This window comes from Parasteatoda tepidariorum, chromosome 9, assembly GCF_982258835.1.
Source record: "Parasteatoda tepidariorum strain Cologne lab strain chromosome 9, Ptep-v5.0, whole genome shotgun sequence".
In the NCBI taxonomy this organism is placed as follows: domain Eukaryota; kingdom Metazoa; phylum Arthropoda; class Arachnida; order Araneae; family Theridiidae; genus Parasteatoda; species Parasteatoda tepidariorum.
In genome coordinates this window covers 67,148,000-67,157,945 of record NC_141763.1, presented here as the reverse complement: position 1 = coordinate 67,157,945, position 9,946 = coordinate 67,148,000, and the positions used below count along the sequence as shown (strand labels likewise).

Below are 9,946 nucleotides of genomic sequence, written 5' to 3'. Positions count from 1 at the left end.
CCGAGTCGAATCTAAAAATGCAAGTCATAGACGCTATCTCCACCTCACGTTTACACTGCCATCTACCAACGAAAATAAAGTAATCATAATAAATTATATATATATATATATATATATATATATATAATAAATAAAAACAAAAAAAGCATTAAGAAAAACTATAAGTTCTATTTACTGCGCAAAAGCTGCAAGTAAATAGAATAAGTAATAAAATAAGTTCAAAATGTAGATAAAACAAGGGAAAAATTACAGAACAATGAAAAAAGGGAAAAAAAGAAAAATAATAATAAAATAACAAAAAACCGGAAAAAAAGAACAAATTTTTTTTAAAGAAATCCGGAAAATAAAAGATATAATCTTTTCATCAGCTCACACGATTATATCCGTACTCTTTTTTGCGAATATAATCGTGTAAGCTGATGAAAAGATTATATCTCTTATTTTCCGGATTGTTTTAAAAAATTTTTGCCGTATTTCGTTATTTTTATTTTTATTTTTCTTTCTTCCCCCTTTTTCATTGTTCTGTAATTTTACATATATATGTACATGTATAATATATACATGTAAATTTACGCATATATATATATATATATATATATATACGTATATATATATACGTATATATATATACGTATATATATATATATATATATATATATATATATATATATATATATATACGTATATATATATACGTATATATATATATATATATATATATATATATATATATATATATATATATATATATATATATATATATATATATATATATATATATATATATATATATATATATATATATATATATATACGTATATATATATATATATATATATATATACGTATATATATATATATATATATATATATATATATATATATATATATATATATATATATATATATATATATATATATATATATATATACGTATATATATATACGTATATATATATATATATATATATATATATATATATATATATATATATATATATATATATATATATATATATATATATATATATATATATATATATATATATATATTAAGCAAGGGCATTAACGAATAATCAGATATTAATAAATATCGGAGTGCAGCGTCACAAATAACAGATATTCGTGACACGTAACATCCGCTGTGAAAAATCATTAAGAGAAGACGGCGTAAATTACATTTATGAGGGTTACAAATCTCGAAATAAATGAGGGGTGGCGTGGGAGGACAGGTAAAGAAAAGTATAGCTCTGCAAATCACACAGTGGAGCACTTCCATACTTCAAAACTCACCTTTCGGGCAATTGACATTCGAATAAAGCAAGGTCACCCACCGTCTTGGCTGATTCGAATTTAATGCCTCTTCTGCCACAGGTAGGACGTGCCTACGGTGACAGTGACTTAGCGGCTGGAATTCCCCTCCCCCCCCCCCGTGGAAGAATCAGTTGGAGAAATGAGCTTCGTTTAGAACCATTGGTTTTTATTTAAATTTGACCTCCTCTGCGTCAAATTTGGAGTTTTATTTAGTTTGAAGGATTGTTTTTATAATATGTAGACCAACTTTACTCTCATCTTTTTATAGGAAATATTTTGCAAGAAAGCTGTTATGTTTTACGTGATTTAAATTGTGGTTGTAGAATTTTATTAGTTCTTCTTGAATAGTAAAATTCATATAAAAATGCTAGATAACAGTTAGAAAACGATTTTTTAAAATTTACGATTAATCGTGGGATTAAATCGTGTGATCGATTGAGTGTGATAAATCGTTTGCTAATGAAATAGTTGATCTTTTTCTTTTTTTTTAATATTGTCCTTGTAGTAAATAATAAAATATTTATTTACTTATGCTATTTATTTATTTATGTTATTATTTCACTTATTTACTTATTGTTTTTATTAATTTAGATACTTTTCTGTAGTGCATATAATTTTTATAATCAATTTACAAGTTGTAGATAATAGCTAATTTAAACAAATTCTTCGCATAAAAATAAATATGAACCATCGACTGACGTATACTTTCTAATAAAAGAAAAAATACAAAACTAATATTCTCGAGAAAAAAAATCACACAAAATTTAATGTTAAATAAAAGTATTTTATGTAAAACACTACGACAAAACAAAAGGTTATTTATATGCTATGATTTTTATGTGATTCTGAATAGAACGTTTCTCGTTAAAGAAAGATAAAATTTTTACCGTATTACGGCTCAAATTACGGTTATTATAGTTCAACGTTAAACCCTTTCTTTGTATTTATTTATTTATTGAGACTGGATTTTCTTGGATTAAAGAAGAAAATTATTGATTTTAAACATTATTTGTTATTTACTGGCTTTAAATAGACTTTTATCATTTCATGTAATTTCACTAAAAAGTAAATAAAACGCATCCGAAGCAGTAGCCTATTTTTCATGATCTGTCGTTATTTGATTATCCTGCATTCATCAAACCCTGATTATCTACAAAATGTTGACTGATAACCTGAGAATTAATGTTTCGCAAGAAAATAAATCGTTAAAAAAATATACATTTATTTCTCCAATACATTGGACAAATTAAAACAATATACAATCAAAAACAGCGAGAAAGCGGATCTAGTAAAACATAATAAATAAAATCCTTACATAAACGGCGAAAAGTAAGGTCGATAAGTAGTACTAGAAGCGAGTATCAGACTTCTTGCCAAAGCAATTAATAATACCAAGAAGAAAGAAAAGAAAAAAATACCAGTTCGGTAAAAAAATATTCAGAGTTTCACGATTAAATGCAAATAACACGTTCTGTACGTTATAATTATGTAATTGTGTACGCTTTGCCGGTTTTAAACACTCGCCAAATACAGAGAAAAAAAAATTATTCCGCAAAAATTAGGGGATACAGGGGGTGGATATATTTTTGACCGATGGAATATTGGAATGATAAACATTAAAATGATTGTTAAGGGAAAAGCAAAAATGGGGGGATCTATAAAAAATTACATTTCAACAGAAAAGTCGTTTGAGGAGGGAGGGGGTATCTAATCACGTGTTTCTTGATAATCGTTTGGCCAGTTCCGTTTCGCAAAGAAGAGCGATACAACACATAGCTGAGTGTGGGCGAAACCGGTCAAAAAGATGGGTGGGAGGTGTTGAGAAGGGGTTATTTTTATTTATTTATTTATATATGTATTTTTTTTTAATTTCGAGAATGGTCGGCGGGGGGTGTATAGTTAGTTTGCAGCCAACGGCGTGTGTAATTAGTATGTTGGGTGATCACACTACCATAAAAAAATATGTGATTACTTTTATATTTATTATTTTTTTTATTTGTTTTTTGAATCAATAAGAAAGTTTTATAAGGAGAAAATACGTTAGCACTTTTTTATTATTATGATTATTGAGGCAAATTGAACCTCTTTTAAAAGGCAAAAGCTTCAATATTTAAAAAAAAAAAAAAAAATAGTGTGAAATTTAATAAACTAATTGATATGCAATGAAAAATACATATTGATTAGTATTTTTAAATAGTCATTCTAATTCAAAATTATTATTTCAGTTGTTAATTTTATGATTTTTATGATTGATGTGATTTTTGTGAAGCTTTATTAAACGCTTTTCATACATGTAACCCTTATTTTAAATTAGATAAGTATCTGTTTTAAAGGAGAGCCGTAAAAAAAAAAAATGACAAATTATCATTGACACCAATAAAGCTTAGATAATTGGGATAATAGATCCGATTATTGTGGTAATAGTAGACAAATACACCAGTATAGGTACCTATTACAAGTACTGTGATAATAGATTTTCAGAGCTCCGAAACAGTAGTTATGTCAGCTATTGTTTACAGAAAATTAATAAAAGTTTTTATTTATTCCGCTAAGAAGAGATTTTAATTAAATCTGTACTAAATTATCGTTAATAAAATTCACAAATATATTAAGGTATTATGACTATCAATGTTCAACTCCGTAACTTGTAATTTTGAACACGACTCAGAAGGTAAGGGAACGCTTGGATGCAAGCATTGGGACTAACTAGAATTCGTGGAAGTAGTAATAGCCGATGTACGTGCTACGGAAGTGACGTCATCACTCAAAGTCAACCGGAGCTTATTTCTGCCCCAACCGGAAGTTGCTTATTTCTGCTAAACCGGATATTGGTTATTTCTGCCCGCTTATTAACCGGAAGTTGCTTATTTCTGCCCATGTGCTTATTTCTGCCCGTCTTAAATCGAAACTTCGTCTGCAGCGCCATGGGGAGCTTATTTCTTTTTTTCTTAAGCCTAATATATTTTTAGTTTCGGTTTCTGTTTTTAATATAGTTTCGTTTTTTAAATATTATTTTCATTTATTGCTTTTTTGAGGATGGCAACGCATAATAATTTCAATATTAGTTTTTAAGGGATGGCAACACTTATAAACTTTGTTATTTGGGGTGAAATATTGTATATTATGAAGTAATGACGTCATCTTTTTATTACTTAATACATAAATGATATCATGCTTTTACTCTAGTGGCGCCATCTATGTGGGGATGATGGAAATAAAATAACTTTGAATCTATTTTAATATTTAATTCTGTTTTATTATTATTTATTAAATATAATTAAGGCTGAGGATCGAACTCACGCCAATCAAAAAGCCTTCGTGGGTCAGTAGTTGGATATCATAACCACTGACCCACGAATGCTTGGTTAGATATGTGTAAATAAGTTAAACTTTTGTATTCTGAGCACGTGTATAAATGAAAAGGATTTTATATCGATATCATCCTACAGTTTCATCGATATATTTTCACTTGGCAGTTATTAAGTAATTATTTCTGCCCCTCGAAAGGATATTATAACTTTCTCTGGATGGCAACGGTACTGATCATACACGTGCTAATTATTACATAATAAATAAATGATATCATGATTTTCACTCTAGTGGCGCCATCTATGAGGGAATGTTAGAAATAAAATATCTTTAAATCTATTTTATTATTTAATTTAAATATAATTATTACTGAGGATTGAACTCATCATGTGGTGATAAGAGATAACGATAAAAAGAGGTGCCGAGAGGTTTATTACGAGAGGTTTATTAATACTATAAAATAGTATTCATCGAGTTTTTAAAAAATAATTAAGGAATATCTCCTTTTAATCTTACGAATATATTTATCCTAAAATTTATAAATGACGAATGTTAATGAGAGAAGAAAATTTTGTGCAGTTTCATAATAAAAATGAAGGAATCCTTTATATAGAACGGTTTCAAATTATTTAATTATAATATTCGTATGTTAAGAGTATTATTTTATATTAAATATTTCTAACTTAACATAAATTGGATAAATAATTAAATTTATAAAAAATATTTTTCACAATTAGTTCTATTTTATAATATTTTATGTTTTTGAATTGTATTTAACAGTATGAAATATGTTTAAAATTAAGTATTACGAATGGATTTACATTTTTGTCCAGAGTGTGGGGGGAGGGGGGAGGAGTCATACACTTGGAAGGGGGGTGAAATTTTAAAAAATTAGAATGAAATGCAATTATTTCAAATGATTATTTAATTAATCTTATTTTAAATGAGTATTAAATTGACTTTATTTTTAATGATTATTTAATTGATCTTATTTATAATTATTGTTTAATTGATCTTATTTTTAATGATTGTTTAAATGATCTTATTTTAAATTATTATTAAATTGATCTTATTTTTGATGAGTATTTAATATTTTTTTTAGTTATTATTTTATTGGAAAAATAACGAAGATGAATAAAATAACTCACGGGAGAAACGAAAAACAGCTCAGGTACAAGATAATACAAGCTGAAGCATGTGCGATTTTCCCACGATACCACCTTTATATGGACCCCCCATAGGTTCCTATGAACAAGCGAAAACAAGATTTCTCTCTTGCAATCCCATGAGTCATCGAATATCAAGTCATTGTTGCGAATAGTTAAACTACTTTTGGACTGTTCTGACGTCATCACTCAAAGTCAACCGGAGCTTATTTCTGCCCCCAACCGGAAGTTGCTTATTTCTGCCAAACCGGAAATTGCTTATTTCTGCCCACCTATTAACCGGAAGTTGCTTATTTCAGCCCGCCTGAAATTGAAACTTCGTCTGCAACGTCATGGGGAGCTTATTTCTTTTTTTTTCTTAAGCTAAAATATTTTTAATTTCGGTTTCTGTTTTTTAATATAGTTTCGTTTTTTAAATATTATTTTCATTTCTTAGTTTTTTTTGAGGGTGGCAACACTTATTATTTTTAATATTAGTTTTTAAGGATTGCAACACTTTGAAACTTTGTTATTTGGGGAGATATTGTAGTTATGACGTCATCTCTTATTACATAATAAATAAATGATATCATACTTTTACTCTAGTGGCGTCATCTATGTGGGAATGTTAGAAATAAAATAACTTTAAATCTATTTTAATATTTAAATCTGTTTTATTATTATTTATTAAGTATAATTAATGCTGAGGATCGAACTCACGCCAATTAAAAAGCCTTCGTGGGTCAGTAGTTGAATATCATAACCACTGACCCACGAATGCTTGGTTAGATATGTGTTAATAAGTTAAACTTTTGTATTCTGAACGCGTGTATAAATGAAATGGATTTGATATCGATATCAGTCTACAGTTTCATCGATATATTTTTCACTTAACCTTTGACAGTTATTAAATAATTATTTCTGCCCCTCTTAATGTTATTATATCTTTCTCTGGGTGGCAACGGTACTGACCATACACATGTTAAGATTTGACGTGTTTTGTGTGATAACACAACTACTGGTTACAGAGCGAGTCATTCTGATAACATATAACAAGCTAGATCTTGTGCTATGACGTATGTGTTGAATTCAGTTCCTTTCACTTGCGCTGGTAAATAGTTAAGCATGTGACAGTTTAACATTTTTCTGATTGGTTGTTAGAGTTACATTTTCATGATTTGGCAACTAGAAGGATAGAGTGACTTAAATTCCCTAACCCCCTCTTATATTAGTATTTCACTTGTTCTTCTGTTGTGTCTCGATTAAGTTTTTGAATGTTTTTCAATTCACCAGGTCGTTATGGACGGTTATTTAAAGAGAAAACATGCTGAAACTGAAGTAAGTACTATTGATTTCTTAGTAATTTACTATGCTTTTTAAATTTATTGTTAATAGAATTGTTTTATTTTAACTTCTAGCACTAATTCGTTTTTTTAGGCAGAGCATGTGACAAAACTTAGTTAACTTTAAAAATTTTATAACTGCGTTATTTTTATTATATTGATGATAAATAGTATATTGATAATGTTAAATAGCATTATTCATAAAACTACTGAGATGCGTTAATCTGTATCTTTAATTAGCCAAGAGAAAGTTAATTGTTTCGCACATTTTAATTAATTATTTTAATTTTATTAATAATAAAAATTACTCATCTTCTTAGTTACAAATTAGGAATAGTTATTATTTTTTTTTTCATTACGTAATCTAAATAAAGTTAATATTTGTTAAATTAACTTTCCATTTGTTAAAATTTATTAAGTACGTCTACTGTGAATATTAAAAGTATTAGAATTAAAGGTATATTAATTTTAAATCAATAAATATTAGTTTATACGATTTTATTTTTATCCCCATCGTTTGGATTTACGGCTATCAATGTTGTCATTTTTGAACCCAAAAGACAATGAAACTCCTAGATCTTGAGACAATACATGTCTTCGAAGTGGACTTTGTGAGTACCCACGTTATATGAGAAGGAAAACTACGAAAACCTCCTACTCTTAGTCCGACGACAAATAGTGGGATTGGTTTCGTTAAACAGTATCCTGTGAATGTACAGAGATTAGAGGAAAACTTAAGGTTTTAATAATATAAATTTTAATAATTTAAAAAATACTATATGAATTCTAATGGTGTCATCTTAAAATGTTAGAAACAGACTATATTCATAACTCTTAGTTTTAGTTATTTTTTAACATAAATACAGTTGATATAAATGACTATAATTATTATTTACCTATTCAATATTACCTATTATTAACCTAGTCAATAAAAAAATACACCCTTTAATAATTAATACAAAAAAGTTTTCATAATTATTACAAAAATATAAAAAAATTTTGAAAAACTAGAAATTTTTTACAAAAATAAAATTATTTTCTGAAATATTAGAAAATCTCCCTCAGTAATAAAAATATTTTCTAAAAAACTAGAGCATTTTGTAAAAAAGAACGAATAACGACATATTTATATTATCAATTAAATTTCCTTAAAATTTCAAATGAATTATTTTAAATCTAAGAAACATGTAATGGGAATTTTTGCCGCTTTAAATTCATTTATATTAAAAACATATTCATTTTATTATAATTTAATATTATAATAATGCAAATAACTTACTTTATTTTTAAATTAGGAGTTAATTTAAAACTAACTATAGCCTTTCTATTTGAAAGTATATATTTAAATGATACTGATTACAGAACTTGAACATGTTATCTATTTCTCACAAAATTTTACAAAGATAATGTCTGTCCGGGACGTTTTGGGCTTATCCACGTTTTATCAATTAGCCATAATAACATAGTGCTTCATACTTGTTATAGAACGTGGGAATAAAATTATTTCTTAGGAAATTGTTAAGAAACATATGATGTATGCTCGCAGAAGTGATTGGGTGAAACTTTGAATAAAATGTTATTTATTTTATTAAAATATATTTTGTCTTTATAGATCATTTTCACATGCGAAAAAATTTATATTATCGAGAAAAAATTACACTCTTTAATAATTAATACAAAAAGTTTCAGAAAAATGTATAGAATTTTCTGAAAAACTAGGAGATTTTAGCAAAAACTTTCATATTTTTATAAAACTAACAAATTTTTAACAAAAAAGTAAAAATATTTTCTTCAAAGAGAATTTTTTTTTGTAAAAGCATAAATATTTTCTTAAAAGATCGAAATTTTTTAACAAAAAGTTAAAATTTTTAACAAAAAGTCAAAATTTTTTCTTAAAAGATCGAAAATTTTTCTAAAATCATAAATATTTTCCTACAAGATAGAAAGTTTTTTACAAAAAGTTAAAATATTTTTTTAAAAGACAAACTTTTTTGTAAAAACGTAAATATTTTCTTAAAAGATAGAAAATTTTGTGAAAAAAGTTTGAATTATTTTTATAAAATTAACAAATTTTAACAAAAAGTTAAAAAAAATGTTTAAAAGATGGAAGATTTTTTGTAAAAAACATAAATATTTTCTTAAAAGACAGAAAATTCTGTTAAAAAGTTTTAAATACTTTTATAAAACTAGCAAAAAGTAAAAATATTTTCTTAAAAGTGAACGTTTCATATTCGTTTTTGTAAAAAGGTTTATTTTAGACAGAACTCAGGAGGTAAAGACTTTTACTTTGCAAATAAATTCTTAATCGTAGTAATCAAAAGGAGTTATGAACATTATCATAAACATTTTAACTGTGTGTTGTTAATTATTTTTCTTGGTGACTCAAAATTTTCTCTTTTTTTATTGTAGGAAGGAAACAGAAAAGGATTCTCAGCTTTAGTCATTGATTTTGAAGGTTTTCAACTTTCATCAGGGACATATATTGTCAAAGAACTTGCTTTTCATGCTGTAAAAGGTAATCCCATTACCGGAGTGTGTATATTCCAACCACCGTTCCCGTTTGAAGAACTTCCAACATAATAGAAAATGCAATATTCTTGGATAGTCCGAAATATTCATCAAATGGATTGGAACCAAGGAGAATTGCCCTACATTAAATTTCATACTATGTTGACTTTTTTGTGTGATATGTATTCACATATCTATGTGAAAGGACTCGAGAAACGGAAATTTTTAGAAATTCTAGCCGGCAGAGTGTTTTACAGTTTAGAAGATTTTGGCTGTCCGAAAGTAGATGAACTGATACCAACTTTTTCATCGTGCACTATACATTCA

General features: G+C 26.6%; 1 protein-coding gene across 5 annotated transcripts in view; it reads right to left on the bottom strand.

Annotated features, from left to right (window-relative positions):
* The window catches only part of LOC107457539 (zinc finger homeobox protein 3), a 251,455-nt gene that overhangs the window by 68,542 nt on the left and 172,967 nt on the right, over positions 1 to 9,946 (bottom strand). The window lies entirely within an intron of this gene.